This window comes from Aethalodelphis obliquidens, unplaced genomic scaffold, assembly GCF_003676395.1.
Source record: "Aethalodelphis obliquidens isolate GAN/ISIS:26980383/991018 unplaced genomic scaffold, ASM367639v1 scaffold57, whole genome shotgun sequence".
In the NCBI taxonomy this organism is placed as follows: Eukaryota; Metazoa; Chordata; class Mammalia; order Artiodactyla; family Delphinidae; genus Aethalodelphis; species Aethalodelphis obliquidens.
Genome location: NW_020838001.1, coordinates 11,991,433 through 12,009,104, shown reverse-complemented (window position 1 = coordinate 12,009,104; position 17,672 = coordinate 11,991,433). Strand labels below are relative to the sequence as shown.

The following is a 17,672-nucleotide window of genomic DNA, read 5'->3' as shown; positions in this document are numbered from 1 at the left end:
GCGGCATGTGGGATCTAGTTCTCTGACTAGGGATCGAACCCAGGCCTCCTGCATTGGGAGTGCTGAGTCTTGGCCACTGGACCACAAGGGAAGTCCATAGACTTGTATTTATATAGCAGAAAACAAATTTGGTGCTTACACTTTGCGCTGTGTTTGAATTACTGCTGTAGTGAGAACATACAAACAATCATGTACTGCTTTTTTCAGTTAAAAATTTTGCTTGGGCTTCCCTGGTGGCGCGGTGGTTGAGAGTCTGCCTGCCGATGTAGGGGACGCGGGTTTGTGCCCCGGTCCGGGAGGATCCCACGTGCCGCGGAGCGGCTGGGCCCGTGAGCCATGGCCGCTGAGCCTGCGCGTCCGGAGCCTGTGCTCCGCCACGGGAGAGGCCACAACAGTGAGAGGCCCGCGTACCGCAAAAAAAAAAAAAAAATTTGCTTCTACCTTGATAAGTGACTTTTCTATCATTCCTAATATTACAACTCTTCCCCTTAATTTTTTTTAAATTGAGGTGAAGTTCATATAACATACAATTAACCATCTTATAGCGAACAATTCAGTGGCATTTAGTACATTCACAACGTTGAGCAACCACCATCTCTAACTAGTTCCAAAACATTTTCACCACTCCTAAAGGAAACCTTGTACCCATTAAGCAGTTACTCCCCATTCTCCCCTCCCCCAAATCTCTGGCAACCCCCAATCTGCATTCTGTTTCTATGGATTTACCTATTCTGGATATTTCATATAAATGGAATCATAAAATTTGTGACCTTTAATGCCTGACATCTTCCACTTAGCGTAAAGTTTTGAAGGCTCATCTACCTTATAGCATGTATAGGTAGACCTTCATTCTTTTTTACAGCCAAATTTCCGTTGTACGGATATAACACAATTTGTTTATTCATTCATCTGTTTGTGGATGTTTGGGTTGTTTTCACCTTTGGCTACTGTGAATAATTCTGTTATGAATATTTGTGTACAAGGATTTTTTTTGAGTACCTGTTTTCAGTTCTTTTGGGTATATACGTGGGAGTGGAATTGCTAAGTCACACGGTAATTCTATGTTTAGTTTTCAAGGAACTGCCAAGCTGCTTTCCACAGCAGCTGAACCACTTTTACATTCCCACCTGCAATGTACAAATGTTGTAATTTCTCTACATCTTCGCCAATGATTGTTATTTTCCTTTTTTTAAATTATGGCCATCCTAGTGGGTGTGAAGTGGCATCTCATTATGGTTTTGATTTGCATTTCCCTAATGTCTAATGACGTTGAGCATCTTTTCATGGGCTTCTTGGCCATTTGTATATTGTCTTTGGAGAAAAGTCTATTCAAGTTCTTTCCCCATTTTTTAAGTGGGTCATTTGTCTTTTTGTTTTGAAGAGTTCTTTATATGTTCTAGATATTTATCTTAATTTCTAAAGCTACCTGAATTTTCACTGTTGAACCAATCTGTTAATATTTGAGTGTTCCACACAATGTGGAAGAGACCATTCGTTGCCTAATGATATCCATTTTCTCATTTTTTTGCAATAGAACCCTAACTTTATTTTTGAAAGAACTATGTGCCCAGGAAAAAAAAAATGCTATATGTTCTGGCCCCTTTGCTTCGAGGCTTAGCCACACTGTTAAGTTGAATATATCTATTAGACATCCAAGTGGAGATATTGGATAGATAGCTGAAAATTCAAGAATGGAGTCCAGGAGAGACGTAATTCAGCTCTAGCCCAGTTGTCCCTTCCCCACTGCCTTTATCCATCACATTTTGGTACTTGGCTCATATAACTCCCCTCCACTCACCATCCTAGTGACCTCGACATTCACACACACATACGATCAAAGACCCTGGTCATTGAGTTATAGGACCTTCTCATTTCCAGCGACCTCCTCCCTCCCACCTCAGTCACTCATCCTATGGCCATACACTGGGTCTTGACATAAAAAATAAACATATCCAAAACATCATTCTACATTCTGGCGACATCCCTTCCAGCTTTCATATTCAATGACCACTAAGACTGTTCTTCTAGCTCATCAGGACTCTAGTCTATTTACCTATCTAGCTTCTCCCCTTCCAACAGTTTTCTTCATTCTTCGTGCCCTTCCATATTTAGTAAGATTTCATGGTCCATCATTTCAAGAACACTCTTTCCAACACCCTAAACTCTCGTGACCATTTGTATTTTGCTGTACTTGCCTGTCAAAACCCATCTATCTGCTTTGCCAATGTCTATACTGAAAAACTCATTCATCTTCCCCAAACAAAACAAAACCCTATCTACATTTGAACCAATCTTTTTCCAGTTGCCATAGGAGTGGTTGGTGTCTCTCCTATCCAAACCAACCCTTATCTCCTCCTCTCCTTCATATAAACCTCACACTTTCAATGATTCATTTTCTCTTCTGGATATCTAAGCATTAGCTCTCAACTAGATTCTTCCAATCTTTATTTAAGCATTCTCAAGTCTCTCTTATTTAAAGGACAAAAACATAACAAACAAACAAAAAATGCCTTAGTCCCATTTGCTCTCCAGCTCTATCCCATTTTCTTCTTTCCCTTCACAGCCAAACTTCTTGAAAGCTTTGCCAATACTTTATTAAAAGAGGTCACTAAGTCCAATGGACTTTTCAGATCTCCTGTTGCTCGGTCTTTCACAGGCATTGGACGTGGTCCATCACTCCCTTCTAGAAATAATCTTCTCCCTGGGCTTCTGGACCTGACTCTCTTCTAGTTTTCATCCTATTTCTCTGATCACTCCTATTCTTTTCTTTTTAAAAAAATATTTATTTATTTGGCTGCGTCGGGTCTTAGTTACGGCATGCAGGATCTTTGTTGCAGCATGCAGGATACTCGTTGCAGCGTGAAGGACCCTTTGTTGTGGCGTGCGGGCTTACTTGCCCCGCGGCATGTGGGATCTTAGTTCCCTGACCAGAGATCGAATCTGCATCCCCTGCATTGGAAATGCAGAGTCTTAACCACTGGACTGCTAGGGAAGTCCCCTTTTCTGTCTTTTTAAGGTCTCAAAATGAGATAGATGAAAGTGTTTTGCAAACCTGAACACTGTAATTAGCAGAAATCGTTAATAGATTTTTGTTACTCATATAAAGAGAGGAATGCATATGGAGCAAAGTTGGAAGGTGGACTGGAAAATGAAAGTGATGGTTTTGTTGAAATGGTAGATTACAGGTGTCATCTTCTCTCTTTCTCTAATTTCCTTTATACTGTAACAGTGTTTTGTACGATATATATTTTATTTGGGTAAAATTAACACGCATTAATAGTATTTTAACAACATATATAAATCAAGCATATTTTTTAGAAAATAATCAATTCATAGTACGTTCTAAGAATGTAGATGTTAGCAATAGCATGGTAAAGTTGGTGGAAATGAGAACGAGGCTCTTCCTCAAGGAAAAAGTTTATTTACTCACAGGTCCGCCAGAGAAGGGATCACTCTATACCATGCAGGACCACAGGGGAAGCACCCAGGGTTGGTCAGGTGGCAGAAGACAGGAGAGAGGGGAAAGCCTGGGCCAGAGCCTTTATTGGAATAGGGCTAAACCGTTTAGGTTTGGTTAGTTTGAATAATCCCAGTGGGCTCTGGGCTATAGGGGTGGTCTCTAGTTGCCTGGTACCTAGCCTTGGGATGATGTAGGGCAAGGGAAATATTGGCTTGATGAGTGAGTTAGATAAGGAGGTGATTAGAGCTATAGACTTGAGATTGGTTGGTTTGTATCTGAAAGACGTGCTCTGAGCTGAGTCCTCTGCTATCGCTAAGGATTGAGTAGCCCTGGGAGGAGCAGCCTCTTCCCTACCAGCAAGCTTTTTAAGATGTCAAAACATCAGAAAATTTAAAACATGATTAATACTACACCTTCCAGGGAACTGCATTACTCTTTCAGATGCTGACCTGATACATCAGATATGAGAAGGAAGGATAATGCTTAGATAGATAGACAATGCATGAAGCAAGCATGTTACTCACAGCTGCAGCTGTTGCAGGCCTAGGTCAAAGACCATGGACAGTATTACTTACATTAAATGTCCTCCATACTTAAAAGAATAACATTACCCAAGGCAAACAAAGTGTACCAGTGAAGCAAAAGCTTTTGGAGGGTGTGGGCAGGAACTGAGCCGCTGAAAGGGTGGAGCTGGCTTGACAAGTTTTTGTGTATAAGCCCTAGGAGAATGCAAGAGGAAGTAACTGCTTGTGGGGTGGGAGAAGGAACATCCTTCAGTTTTCATCAACGTTTACGAGAAAAGAGGGAGAATCACGGCTCACTTAATGTTGTGATAAGGGGTTGCTGGCAAGTTCAGGTTTTTGTTTCCGGTGGACTTGGGTTCAAATCCTGCACTGGCCACTCAATGGCTTCTTTGGACAAGTCAGTTAATGATCACAAATAACACTTATGGAGCACTGACTATGTGTCAGGCACTCTTTTAAGTGCTTTACATGTATTAATTAATTTAACCCCCACAACAATCTCATGAGGTAGGTACTATAATTTCCTCCATTTTAGAGATGCAGAAACTGAGGCACAGAGTAAAGTCATTTGCCCAAGATCAACACACTTTCATTAAGTGGAGGAAACAGTTAAAACAGAGCCTGCCATATACCCCATATTCTTCCAGTAAATTCTTTTTCCTGCTTGAGTTAGTCAAGCAGAAAAAAGAATTCAGAAACCTGAACTCTAAGTGACACAATAAATTACAGGGTTTTTCATGCATGTTGTCACACGTGTATAAAGAATTTTGTGCCACATAAATGGTAGATATTATTTATATTCAATGAGATATAAGAGATTGTAAGGTGCAGAAAAGATTAACGTTAAAGTAAGTTAACTGAGGGGACTTCCCCGGAGGTCCAGTGGTTAAGACTCCGCACTTCCAATGCAGGGGGTGCGGGTTTGATCCCTGGTCCCTGGTCCCTGGGTTAATTGAGAAAGTATGAAACCTCACTGGAAATTGGTGTATTTTTTTTTTATTTATTTTTATTTTTGGCTGCATTGGGTCTTCATTGCGGTGCACAGGCTTCTCATTGCAGTGGCTTCTCCTGTGGCAGAGCACGAGCTCTAGGTGCGCAGGCTTCAGTAGTTTTGGCACGAGGGCTCAGTAGTTGTGGCTCGCTGACTCTAGAGCACAGTAGTTACGGCACACAGGCTCAGTTGCTCCATGGCATGTGGGATCTTCCCAGACCAGTGTTCGAACCCGCATCCCCTGCATTGGCAGGTGGATTCTTAACCACTGCACCACCAGGGGAGTCCTGGTGTATTCGTTTTTAAAAACAACCTCGGATCTACAAGCAAAAAAAGTTGTGAATATGGTTCGGATCTTTTTTTTTTGTCCTGAACCATTTGAGAGTAAATGCTGACTTGATACCTCGTCATCCCCAAACACTTCAGTGCGTATTTCCTACAACAAGGACTTTCTTCTATGTGATACACACATCCAAATAAAATAATTATGATACAGGGCTATCATCTAACCCTCAGACACCTTTCAGGTTTGCCAATTCACCCAACAATGTAACTTCCAGCAAAAAGATCTTTGCATTCAGATTGTTCTATTTCTTTCAGTCTGGAACAGTTCTTCAGTCTTTCCTCAACTTTCTCGTCCTTGACACTTTTGAAGATTTCAGGGCAACTATTTGGGGCACGTTCCTCCATCTGGGTTTAACTGAGGTTTCCTCATGATTCGATTCAGGTTTTTGGCAGGAAAATCAAACACTGCTAATGGTGTTTTCTCATTGCATCTTACCAGGTGACATGTGACTGCGATTTGTCCCCTTGCTGATCATGTTCACTCTGATCACTTGATTAAGGTGGCATCTGCTGGGCTTCACATCTGTATAGTTACTCTTTTTTTCTTCTTATTAAGTATTTTGTGGAGAGGCACTTTGAAATTAGGTAAATATGTTATTCCTTATCAGAAAATTTTTTTTTCCATTGAGGTATAGTTGATGTACAATATTATAGGTTTCAGGTGTGAAACATAGTGATTCACAATTTTTAAAGATTATACTCCATTTATAGTTAGTATAAAATATTTGCTATAGTCCCTGTGCTGTACAATATATCCTTATAACTTATTTTATGAACAGTAGTTTGTACAGACTTCAATTTCTTTATTTTTCTCTTTTATTCAATGGGTTTAATCTGTTACTTTTTTTTTTTGGCCGCGCCATGCAGTGTGCAGGGTCTTAGCTCCCCAACCAGGGATCGAACTTGTGCCCCCAGCAGTGGAAGTGCCGAGTCCTAACCACTGGACTGCCAGGGAAGTCCCTGTTACTTTTTTTAAATTGAGATGTAATTCACATACCATAAACTCACCTTTTTAAAAAACAGTTCACACTTTTAAAGTGTACAATTCAGGAGTTTTTAGTATACTCATACCTTTCTAATTCCAGACATTTTCATCACCCCAAAACAAACACTGTACTCATTAGCAGTCACTCTCTATTCATCCCTCTTCCCAGCCACTGGCAAACACTAATCTACCTTCTGTCTCTATGCATTTGCCTATTCTGGACCTTTCATACAAACAGAATCATAAAATATTTGGTGGCTCCTTTCACTTAGCATAATGTATTCCAGGTTCATCCATGTTGTAGCATGCATCAGTACTTCACTCCTTCTTGTTGATGACTAGTATTCCATTGTATGGATATATTTACCACATTTTGCTTATTTATTCATCAGGTGATGGACATTTGGGTTGTGTCCATTTGGGGCTATTATGAATTAAGGCTTCTATGAACATCCATTTACAGGTTTTTGTGTGGATAGATGTTTTTAATTCTCTTGGGTATGTAGCTAGAAGTGGAATTGTTGGACCATGTGATAACTCTGTGTTTAACTTTGTGAGGAACTGCCAAACTGTTTTCCAAAGGGGCTGCACCATTTTATACTCCCACCAAATATGTATGAAGGTTTCAGTTTCTCCACACTCTTGCCAACAGTTCTTATTGTCAGTTTCTCTTTTTATTACAGCCATCTTAGTGGATGCAAAGTGACAGTGCCTGTGGTTTTTATTTACATTTCCCTAATGATTAGTGACGTTGAGCATCTCTTTGCCCTCATCATCTCCAACAGGCTCTTTCTGACCTTTCAAGTCTCAGAGTAAAGGTCCTCTTCTCACAGAGGCCTTCCCTACGTCTTTTATGTAACATTCACTGCAGCTGCCGTTATTTTTTTTTAAGATTTTTTTTTGATGTGGACCATTTTTAAAGTCTTTATTGAATTTGTTACAATATTGCTTCTGTTTTATGTTTTGGTATTTTGACTGCAAGGCATTTGGGATCTCAGCTCCCCAAACAGGGATCAAACCCGCACCCTCTGCATTGGAAGAAGTCTTAACCACTGGATCGCCAGGGAAGTCCCGCAGCTGCCATTATTAACATAATTCTGTAAATGTCTCTAGTTCTCCTTGTCAGCACTTTAGGTAAGACTGTACTTTCCTGTCCCCTTGATGTTGAGTGTGGCTCTATGTCTTGATTTGACCAGTAAAATGTGAACAGAAGTGATTTATATTGTTTCTGGACAAAAGTCTAAGAGGCAGTTCAATCGTTGTCATATATCCTTCTCACTGCTGCGGTAATCATCACATCCCATGTTGAGATAAAGCCTTTGTAAGCCTGGGCCCACGGGTGATTACAGTGAGCAGACTTCCCAACCTGATGATCCCAATGTTGTTCTGATGAGTCTGGCAGCTATTTAAGAATTTAAACATAGAGTTAACATATACCCAACAATTCCGCTCCTAGTACCCAAGAGAACTGAACACGTATGTCCACATAAAAACTCATACATGTTCACAGCAGCATTATTCATGACAGCCAAAAAATAGAAACAACTCAAATGCCCATCAACTGATAAGTGAAATCTGGCATATCCATACGATGGAATATTATTCAGCCATGTATAAAAGAATGAAGTACCGATACATGCTACAACATGGATGAACCTGGAAAACATGCTAAGTGAAGGAAGCCAGTCAATATATTACACAATTACACGATTGTCCAGAAGAGGCAAATCCACAGGGACAAAAAGTACATTAGTGATTGCCTAGGGCTGGGGTGTTTGTGGGAGGATTTCTTAGAAATCGACATTTGGTGCCTCTTTCTCCACTTTCAGTTCTCAGCTTTGGGACAGTCCCTCTTATCAACCTGCCTTTTCTTCATCTCATTTATTCAGTTTGTACTGATTCTACAACCTACCAAGGGTGTGACCTTGGGCAAATTCCTTTATCTCCCTGTGCCTCAGTTTCTTCACCTGTAAAATGAGCATATGATAGCACCATTAGGAAGGTTACACTTCGAACTCACGAGAATGGCTGGCTCTGGCGAGAGGAGAGAGAAGGAATGAGAAGGCAATATCCCCAGTGTGTAAAACAGAGGCTGAAACAAAGCAGGAGCTCAATAAATAGTTGTGGAATTAATGAAAACGTTTGGTACCACTGTTCAGTAGTAGAATATTGCTCAACACTAATTATTGAGAATATCCACCTTGACTCTCTGAGAACGAAATCAGTTGGAAACTCTGCGTTGAATTGGAGGGGGAAAACTTGATTTTCCTAAATACAGCTTGAGTTCTGGGGCTGGGTACCTTCCCTGGTGGCACAGTGGTTAAGAATTCACCTGCCAATGCAGGGGACATGGGTTCGATCCCTGGTCTGGGAAGATTCCACATGCCCCAGAGCAACTAAGCCTGGGCGCCACAACTACTGAAGCCCGCGAGCCTAGAGCCTGTGCTCTGTAACAAGAGAAGCCACTGCAATGAGAAGCACGCACACCGAAACGAAGAGTAGCCCCCGCCTGCCGCAACTAGAGAAAGCCCGCGCGCAGCAACAAAGACCCAACGCAGCCAAAAATAAATAAAAATAAAGTTCTGGGGCTGATGTTAGACCCCCAAGGAGAAAAATAAGCAATCTCTTTTCCTTTTTTCCAGTCTGTTCTTCTTAGACTTTAGTTTGGAGAGGAGGTAATAAATTAAGTGGGAATGGTGAGGAGGAAGGGTGGAAGTGAGAGTCCAGATGGATTTTACAAGGAAGTGCAGCAAATCTCCAAAGCTCCCAACATCTTTGACCTCCAAAGATTTCAGAGGACTTGCTCATTCTTGGGCAAGGTTGTTAAGATTTCCACATCTACCCAGATCTTATCAATCGCAAATCATTTCAGGGAATTAAGATGTGAAGGCAGCCTGGATCTGGCTAATAAATAGTTAATGAAGCTTAAGCCGGTGGGGCACCACGTGCAGGGAAATGCATAGCACTCCTGGAACACAGCCTGGTGGTTCGAGAATCAAGGCAAGTAGACACACGTCAATACAAAACATTCCTCGTGCCAATGACAAGTCCTAACAGATCATCCAGGCATTCTGGGGAGGAGGAGGTCTTATCTGTAGGTGGAGAGAGCCAAGTAGGGCTGCTAAAAGAAGCAGCATTTCCAGGGAAGTTTTATTTCCTTGGGAACACTGCACGAGAGCAGATGTGTTTCTTTAAAAATTGCCTTAGCTCTTGGTATCACTTTGAAACCATGCAACTCAGGCTGGGACTTGAACCCACGTGCAGGGATTTGAACCCGGCCAAAACCCTGATTGGGACTTGAACCCACGGTCTTTTTTTTTTTTTTTTTTTTTTTTATTTTTTTTTGGGGCTGCATTGGGTCTTTGTTGCTGCACGCGGGCTTTCTCTAGTTGCGGCAAGCGGGAGCTACTCTTTGTTGCGGTGCACAGGCTTCTCGTTGCGGTGGCTTCTCTTGTTGTTGAGCACAGGCTCTAGGTGCACGGGCTTCAGTAGTTGTAGCATGTGGGCTTAGCAGTTGTGGCTCGCAGCCTCTAGAGTGCAGGCTCAGTAGTTGTGGCGTACGGGCTTAGTCGCTCCGCGGCATGTGGGATCTTCCCGGACCAGGGTTGAACCCGTGTCCCCTGCATTGGCAGGCGGATTCCCAACCACTGCGCCACCAGGGAAGCCCGAACCCACGGTCTTTTTTGTTTGTTTTTGTGTGTGTGTGTGTGTGGTATGCGGGCCTCTCACTGTTGTGGCCTTTCCCGCTGCGGAGCACAGGCTCCGGACGCGCAGGCTCAGCGGCCATGGCTCACGGGCCCAGACGCTCCGCGGCACGTGGGATCTTCCCGGACCGGGGCACGAACCCGTGTCCCCTGCATCGGCAGGCGGACTCTCAACCACTGCGTCACCAGGGAAGGCCCCCACAGTCTTTTAATTGAAGTCACACAACTAGTCTCAGGACTTAATGAAGCTCAGGGTCTTGATGTCACAACGCAGAGAAAATTCAGTGAGAGACAAAGTGACAGGTAAAAAGTGCATTTATTTAGAGAGAAACATACTCCATAGAGTACGGGCCATCTCAGAAGGCGAGAGGCCCGGAAATATGGCGTGTTTAGTTTTTATAGGCTGGGTAATTTCATAGACTAATGAGTGGGAGGATTAGTCCAACTATTTTTGGGTGGCAGGGTAGTGGGGATTTCCGGGAATTCAGCCACCACCCAATTTTTGGCCTTTTATGGTTAGCTCTGAACTGTCATGGCACTGGTGGGTGTGTCATTTAGCGAATGTATTACAATGAGCATATAATGAGGCTCAAGGTCTACTGGAAGTCAAATCTTCCACCATCTTGGGTGTAGTTAGTTCTAACCAGTTTTTGTTATGTCCTATGGCTATGTCATTCTTTTAAAGGTTGTGCCCTGGCCTCTTCCCTCCTGTTTCATTTTTACCATTTCTTTTACTCATATTGTATTTCCCCCTCAAACTGAAAAGAGTGACAATGCTTCCCCCTCCCCTCTGATTACAAATATATGGTCAGTTTTTAAAAGATCAAGTATTATGGAAAACTATAAAGAAGTAACTAAAAATCACCCATAATTTTACCCCCTTTCCAGAGATAAATTTTGGTGTATGTACCTCTTGACTGTAACAGATTTCCTGTTGCCTCCAGTAGCTGTTATCCATTTCTTCCATTGAATTTTAGTTGGGCATATGGTTGCTCAGGATAAAACCTATATTTCCCAGTTTCTTTGCAGGTAGGTATGCCCACAGACTAAGTTCTGGTCAATGGGATGGAAGCAGAAGTCCTAGAAGTGTGATTAAGGGTAGAATATGTGTTTTTCTTTCCCTGCCCCTTCCTTCCTGCTTGCTGGAATGAGGCCTGATGGCTGGAGGTTTAGCAGCTATTTTGGACAGTGTGGTGGAAGCCACGTGATGATGATATGGAACAAAAGGGTGGAAGGAGCCTGGGTTCCTGATGACTTTGTGAAACTACCCTACTTGCCCTTTTATTCAAAAGAGAACTCAGTGTTGAATTTATTTGATTCAGTCTCCATTCACCAAGTTTGTCGGTAAATCCAATGTCAGCTCTTTTGGGGGGCTCTTTCCCATCACTTGGAATCATGCAAAACCAACCAACCAACCAACCAACCCACCAGCCCAGGTTCCCATAATACAAGAAAAGTGGGGAAGGCCCAATTTAGTTTTCTGCTCATGATCACTGCTGATTTGCTCAGAGACCAAGTCCAGACCAAGTCCCAAAAAAGTTAGATGGCTCTGCTCTCAACATCCACTTCCTCTGTGCAAAGCCTGGCCATGCAGAGACCCCAATCAAGGAACTTGCTGCTTTGCAGGGCACTGGGAGCATGAGAGATGTAGGTCTTGAATACTCAGAAATTCACAACTCTCTGTCCTTCCAGCCTTCCTGTAGTGAATGTCTGTTATTCTTTATGGCTGCTCAACATCCTTGGATTCCTTCCCCTCCCAATGTTCGGGAGTATCCCACCTCATCAATTCATGCCTATCTAAGATTGAGACTAGATCATCACTTTTTCAAGATCCCTGCATCTGGAGTACAGGCTTGTGACCTAAGCTCCGCCAATCAGAGGAGCAGTGCCCGTCTTCCATGGGAAGCAGACAGCCAGTCAGAATCCACTGTAGCCAGCATGGCAGAAGAGACTCTCAACTTCGGAGACAGCAGGGATCTCTGGTTCTTTAGTCAGAGGACAAATCATGATGTCTGGAAACAGCAGTGGCTTCAGTGGTATCTCAGTCAAAGGAGATTTACAAAGTAATTTGGCCATTGTTTCTGGATGTAGCCTTCAGGTCTGAAGATTTTCTTTTCCTTTCTTTTTCTTCCCTCCCTCCCTCCCTTCCTTCCTTCTTTTTCTTTCTTTTTCTTTCCTTCCTTCCTTCCTTCTTTCCCTCCTTCCTTTCTTCCCTTCCTTCCTTCCTATCTATCAATCCACCCATCCACCTAGAGATACCTATATGGCTATAGAGATACAGAAAGAGACAGAGACAGAGGAAGAATGGGAGAGGTAGAGATAGAGATTGTAAAGAATTGGTTCATGCAATTATGTGTCTGGCAAGTCCAAAATCTGTAGAGCCAATGTCCCAGTTTGAGTCCGAAGGCTGCAAATTGTTTTGGAATCACGAGAATTCCAGTTCCAGTTTGACAAATGCCCTGAGGCAGGAAGAATTCTCTCTCACACAGGGGTCAGTCTTTTGTTCTATTCACACCTTCAACGGATTGGATTAGGCTCCTTATGGAGGATAATCTGCTTTACTCAATCTAGTCATTTACCTTAATCTCACCCCAAAACACTCTCACAGAACCACCTAGAATGTTTGATCAGATATCTGGACATCTTGTGGCCCAGTCAAGTTGACACATACAGTTAACCATCACAATGACCAATAAACAACTTTCTGGGATTGGATTAGTTGTCCGTCTTCAACCCAAAGCAGGAGCTTCCACCTCTTTCCCATTTTAGAAAACCTATAACCCAACATAAACATTAGGCCACACTCCTCTCACAAACCTGAGGCCACACACCTCCATTGCTTTCTCCGCTGTTTCTCTTCAGTTTAGCCTTTCTTGGTGGGCCTAAAATCCCATTGCCCCCTCTTGGTGAGTCCACAGCAGCAAAAAGCACAAAATACCAACCGTTTTCTTAATAACTTCCCCATATTTCACACATAAAAATGGAATCTTACCATACATGTTGTTTTATAATCTGCTTTCTTACTGTATCTTAGATATTATTCTATGTTAGCATAAATGGAGCTACATATTTTTTAATGGCTACAGTATTCCCTTGTAAAAATGTACCACAACTGAGTGAACTATTTCTTTATTGTTACACAGTAGGGTCATTTACAACTTTTTACCGTTGTAAACAGTGTTTTGATGTACATATGATTGTGTACACTTGTCTGAATATATATATATATATTTAATTTATTTATTTTTGGCTGCATTGGGTCTTCGTTGCTGCGCGTGGGCTTTCTCTAGTTGCGGCGAGCGGGGACTACTCTTCGTTGTGGTGCACGGGCTTCTCATTGTGGTGGCTTCTCTTGTTGTGGAGCATGGGCTCTAGGCTTGTGGGCTTCAATAGTTGTGGCACGAGGGCTCAGTAGTTGTGGCATGTGGGCTCTAGAGTGCAGGCTCAGTAGTTGTGGCACACGAGCTTAGTTGCTCCGCGGCAATGCGATCTTCCTGGACCAGGGCTCAAACCTGTGTCCCCTGCATTGGCAGGCAGATTCTTAACCACTGCACCACCACCACTAGTCCTATACTAGTTATTTTAACGGAGAAAATTTAATGTAAAGAATTGTTTAAGACCCCCCAAATAGCCAAAGCAATCTTGAGAAAGAAGAACAAAGTTGGAGGCATCATGCTTCCTGGTTTTAAACTATATTACAAAGCTATAGTAATCAAACCAGTATGGTATTCATATTTTTAAAAGACACATAGATCAATGGACCAGAATAGAGGGCCCAGAAATAAACCGACATATATATGGTCAATTAATTTACGACAATGGAGCCAAGAATATACAGTGGGGATGGGACAGTCTATTCAATAAACAGTGTTGGGAAAACTGAACAGCAACATGCAGATGAATGAAACTGGACCACTACCTCACACCATACACAAGTATTAACTCAAAATGGATTAAAGCCTTGAATGTAAGACCTGAAACCATAAAACCTCTACAAGAAAACACAGGCAATAAGCTCCTTGACATCAGTCTTGGTGATGATTTTTTGATTTGACACTAAAAGCAAAGGCAATAAAAGCAAAAATAAACATGTGGGACTACATCAAACTAAAAAGCCTCTGCACAGCAAAGAAAAACATCAACAAAATCAAAAAGCAACCTACCAAATGTGGGAAAATATTTGCAAATCACATATCCGATATGGGACTAATTAATATCCAAAATATATAGAGAACTCATACAATTCAATACCAAAAACCCCAGAAAATCTGATTTAAAAAATGGGCAGAGGATCCAAATAGACATTTTTCCAAAGAAGACATACAGATGGCCAATGGTTACACGAAAAGGTGTTCAACATCATTAATCATCAGGGAAATGCAAATCAAAACCAAAAGGTGATATCACCTAACACCTGTTAGAATGGCTATCATCAAGAAGGCAAGAAATAAGTGTTGCTGAAGATGTGGAGAAAAAGGAACGCTTGTGCACTGTTGGTGGGAATGTAAATTGGTGCAGCCACTATGGAAAACAGTATGAAGATGCCTCAAAATATTAAAAATACAACTACCATATGATCCAGCAATTCCACTTCTGGGTATCTATCCAAAGGAAATGAAAATACTAACTCAAAACCGTATCTGAACCCCCCCATATTCATAGCAGCATTATTAACAATAGCCAACACATGGAAGCAACCTAAGTGTCCATCAATGGATGAATGGATAAAGAAAATGTGGTATTTATACATAACGAAATATTATTCAGCCATAAAAAAGAAGGAAATCTTGCCATATGCAACAACATGGATGGACCTTGAGGGCATAATGCTAAGTGAAATAAGTAGGACCGAGAAAGATAAATACCGTATTATCTCACTTATATGTGGAATCTAAAAAGAAAAAAGCAACCCCCACTGAAACTCATAGGTCAGAGAACAGTGGGTGGTTGCCAGAGGTGGGTGAAATGGGTCAAGGTGGTCAAAAGGTACAAACGTCCAGCTATAAAATAAGTCATGGAGATGTAACATATAGCATGGTGACAACAGATAATAATACTGTATTTTATATTTGAAAGTTGCTAAGAGAATAAATCTTTTTATTTTTATGTATTTATTCAGCCGTGCTGTGAAAGCACTGAGTCCTAACCACTGGACCACCAGGGAATTCCCCATGTATTTTATATATAGTAGTGTGTATATGTTAATCCAAAACTCCTAATTATTCCTGCCGCCGTCACATGGCTATTGTAATTAAAATAAAAACAGAAAATTCAATTCCTCAACTTGCTACATTACAAGTGCTCAATAGCCACTTGTGGCTAGTGGCCATCATATTGGATACCACAGATAGAAAACATTTTAATGCTGCAAAAAGTTCCAATGGACAGTATTAATCTAACAATTGGCATTTATCTGATGTTTTGTAGTAAACAAAGTCTGTTCACCTCCATCTTTGTCTTTAATATCATGTGATGCTGTCTTGGTTTTCTAAGAGTTCAAGGCAGTGTGACTCAAAATATGGACAGTGTGACTTAAACTGTAAACTGTTCATTACCTGCTCAGGACACTATAAATATAGAAATTGAGAATAAGCTTTCAGAAAGTTTTCTAGCAAGCTGATCTTGCCACACATTTTTATTGTATTTTACAGAAGTACCAGTCTGCAATGGATTGGAAATTTCAAATGCTGGTCCTTCACTATAGATTGTGCACTTGCAGGTACAAGTGCTCCAAGGTGCAAGGATGACTTGGACATTGTTCCGGCCCTCCAGAGCTCAGGGAAGAAGAGTGGAGGGAGCCAGAGTTGACATAAGGCTTATTTGAATTGAGCAAACATTGACATATACACTTGACGGACGTCTGAAAATGATTCAAAAACACATAAGGACATTCATTCACTCATTTATTCATCTAGTAATTACTGAATGCCTACTATATACTAAGCACTAGGGATACAGCAGTGAACAGGATAGAAAGTGGAGTAACTGGAACACTCATATATTACTGATGTAAAAAGAGTACAGCCGCTGTGGAAAATATTTTGGTGGTTCCTCAAAAAGCTAAACACAGAATTACCATATGACACAGCAATTTCACTCCTAGGTATACACCTGAAAGAATTGAAAACAGAGACTCAAATAGATCCTCGTATGCCAATGTTCATTGCAGCATTATTCACAATAGGCAAAAGGTGGAAACAACCCAAGTGTCTATTTACAGATGAATGGATAAACAAAACGTGGTATATCCATACAACAGAACATTATTCAACCATAATGAACTTGACACATGCTACAACATGGATGAACCTTGAAAACACTGTGCTAAGTATAATAAGCCAGACACAAAAGGACAAATATTGTATAATTCAACTTACATGAAATATTTAAAACACGCAATTTCATAGAGACATAAAGTAGGTTAGAGGTTTACCAGGACTGGGGAGAGAGAAGAATGGGGAGTTAGCTATTCCTTAATGGTTACAAGGCTTTGGCTTGAGCTCATGAAAAAGTTTTGGAAACACATAGCAGTGATGGTTGCACAACACTGTAAATATAATTAATGCCAATGAACTGTACACTTAAAAATAGTTAAAATAGCAAAAAAAAAAAAAGACAACTGAACCTACTTTTATGACACAACTGCAATTCTGCTGCAAGTACAAAGTGTTAAACACGGAAGGAGCAAACAGCTATGAAGGAGGATAGGTAGTCCACGAAGGCTCCAGGTAGGAGGTGGTGTTTAGGAAGTTAAGATTCAGTGAGATTTCCACAAGCAGAGAAGAGATGAAAACTTCCTGGTAAGCTGTGAGATCTACTTTCCTTAAGGACCCTGGAGCCACTGCCTCGGTTATAATCTTGGCTCTGTAATTAACTGGCTCTGTGACCCTGGGAACCTCTCTGCGCCTTAGTTTTTTTTTTTTTTTTTTTTTGCGGTACGCGGGCCTCTCACTGTTGTGGCCTCTCCCGTTGCGGAGCACAGGCTCCGGACGCGCAGGCTCCGCGGTATGTGGGATCTTCCCGGACCGGGGCACGAACCCGTGTCCCCTGCATTGGCAGGCGGACTCTCAACCACTGCGCCACCAGGGAAGCCCCATCGCCTTAGTTTATCTGTAAAATGGCGACAGTAATGGTACCTTCTGCTAGGGTTGCCGTAAGGATTAAATTAGTTAATACATGTAGAAGTGCTTAGATCAGTACTTGGCACAGAGTAAATGTTATACAAGTGTTAGCTATTCTTAATTTTTGGCCTCACAGCGGTGGCTTGCGGAATCTTAGTTCCCCGACCAGGGATCGAACCCGTGCCCGGGGCAGTGAAAGTGCGGAGTCCTAACCATTGGACCGCCAGGGAAGTCCCAGCTATTCCTATTTTTAATTTTTTCTTTTTTTATGAAAATAAATGTTTACTGTGGAAAAAAACCTAAGACGAAACTAAAAATCGCTTAAAATTCTACCACCCAGAGACAATCACTGCTAAGTGTTTAGTGTATTTTCTTCCACAATTTTTTTGTACATAAATATACGGAGCTCATCCACGCACCTCTTTAGACTTTCTCCTCCGCAACTCGCACACGCCTCCAACCGTCCCACCGTTTTCTGAGCACCAAGAGTACGGATTTTGTTTAACACAAACGCCGTGCCTTGCCTTCGTCACACAAACCAC

At 41.7% G+C, this 17,672-nt stretch overlaps 1 protein-coding gene across 1 annotated transcript in view; it reads right to left on the bottom strand.

The window, feature by feature from the left end:
* Positions 1 to 17,574, bottom strand: part of STAU1 (staufen double-stranded RNA binding protein 1) — an 89,065-nt gene extending 71,491 nt beyond the window's left edge. The window contains exon 1 of the mRNA XM_027087063.1: positions 17,550 to 17,574. The gene's annotated coding sequence lies outside the window, so the exon portion shown is untranslated. The remainder of the gene's footprint in view (positions 1 to 17,549) is intronic.
* Between the last annotated feature and the right edge of the window lie 98 nt (positions 17,575 to 17,672).